This window comes from Pteropus alecto, unplaced genomic scaffold (assembly GCF_000325575.1).
Source record: "Pteropus alecto unplaced genomic scaffold, ASM32557v1 scaffold79, whole genome shotgun sequence".
NCBI lineage: Eukaryota > Metazoa > Chordata > Mammalia > Chiroptera > Pteropodidae > Pteropus > Pteropus alecto.
The window spans coordinates 4,251,675-4,253,505 of record NW_006494612.1 but is presented as its reverse complement, the minus strand read 5'-3'; the positions used below and the strand labels follow the sequence as shown (position 1 = coordinate 4,253,505).

At 37.2% G+C, this 1,831-nt stretch overlaps 1 long non-coding RNA gene across 2 annotated transcripts in view; it reads right to left on the bottom strand.

The window, feature by feature from the left end:
• Nucleotides 1-1,162: 1,162 nt before the first annotated feature.
• The window catches only part of LOC107196713, a 19,368-nt gene continuing 18,699 nt past the window's right edge, over nucleotides 1,163-1,831 (bottom strand). For both annotated transcript variants that reach the window (XR_003044335.1, XR_003044334.1), the window contains exon 3: nucleotides 1,163-1,342. This is a non-coding gene — a long non-coding RNA (uncharacterized LOC107196713). The remainder of the gene's footprint in view (nucleotides 1,343-1,831) is intronic.

The following is a 1,831-nucleotide window of genomic DNA, read 5'->3' as shown; positions in this document are numbered from 1 at the left end:
TATGTTGATTCTTCCAATCCAAGAACATGGAATATCTTTCCATTTCTTTGTACCTTCTTCGATTTCTTTTAATAGAGTCTTGTAGTTTTCATTATATAGGTCCTTGATATGTTTTGTTAGATTTATTCCTACGTATTTTATTTTGTTGTTGTTGCAATTGCAAAAGGAATTATTTTTTCCACTTTTTTTCTGACACTTCATTATTAGCGTATAGGAACACTATGGAATTTTGAACGTTGATTTTGTATCCAGAGACTTTACTGTATTTGCTTATTGTTTCTAGTAGTGTTCTTGTGGAGTCTTTAGGGTTTTCTATATAGAGAATCATGTCATCTGCATATATTGACAGTTTGACTTCTTCGTTTCCTATTTGGATGCCTTTTATAACTTTCTCTTGCCTAACTGCACTCACTGGGACCTCCAATGTTATGTTGAGTAGCAGTGGCGATAGTGAACAGCCAGCCTTGCCTTGTTCCTAATCTTAGAGGGAAGGTTTTTAGTTTTTCACCATTAAGTATAATGCTTGCTGAGGGTTTGTAATAGATGGCCTTTATAACTTTAAGGTACTTTCCTTCTATACTGATTTTGTTGAGTGTTTTGATCATAAATGGATGCTGTATTTTGTCGAAGGCTTTTTCTGCATCTATTGATATGATCATATGATTATTTTTTTAATGTTTATGTGCTGTATCACATTAATTGATTTGCACATGTAGTGTATCACATTAGTTGATTTGCGCATGTTGAACCATCCCTGTGCCCCTGAGATGAAGCCCACTTGATCGTGGTGTATAATCTTTTAAATATGTTGCTGTATTCGGTTTGCTCCTAGTATCTTGCCATTTGGAATCCAAAGGAGTATTTAAAAACTGGGCTCAAAGGTTCAAAGTCTTTTAAATTAAAGATCTTAATTGAGAATTAATCAGTTTGGGTCACTCCAGTCTGGATTACCGGGTACGTGAAATTTCATTTGTTTGGTTATGAACAACTGAAAGCCCAAACTATCTTCATTGTTTGAGTCAACTTTTGCTTGTATAACTTTTGCCAGATAAACCAAAGAGGATACTCCTCGCACTTGGCAACATTCTGGTTCCCAGCACTGGGTTGTTTACAGTAAGGGTTGTATTCATCTAATAGTATCAGAAATGCCAATTCAAGGGGCTTAAATGAATAGGATTTTATTTTTCTCACATAACAAGAAGGCCAGAGAGGTTAGCCGTTGCTGGCTTCACTTTAGCATCTTGAAGATAGAGGGCAGATGTTATCCTTTTCCCCATGCTCTCAAGACCGCTGCTGCATCTCCATCACGTCTGCATTCAAGGCTATGCCAGACACATCTGTTCTGATCAATAAAGAAAACATATGTTTTACCAAAAGCCCCATAGCACTATTCTCTTGGGTCAGAACTGGGTCATATGATATCCTGAATTGCTAAAGAGTTGAGAAAGCAATATTTAGCTTTCAAATCTCTATAGTGGAGGCAGAAAGGGAGGTGAGGGCTGGGCATAAATGAAATGCTGATTCATCTATAGCAATCTCATTCTTCTTCATTCTCTAACACACACCATCTCCTACACTTTCATGAAACCAAGTTCCTCAGCCATTCAGTCTGTAGGACAAATGATAAAGAATAAGGGTGTCCATAAACCCCTTTGACTACAGGGGTTGGTAATCAAACAAAGACTGACTCCATTCTCCAGAAGATAATGAGTACCTTGAATGTTCACCAATGTAGATTTTTAGTAGTCTGCGGATTCCATGGTTGGTTCAAGGATATTAGAGGATTTTAAGGATGTTAGACTAGGATTGGAGTGAGAGTGAGAGGTAGGGA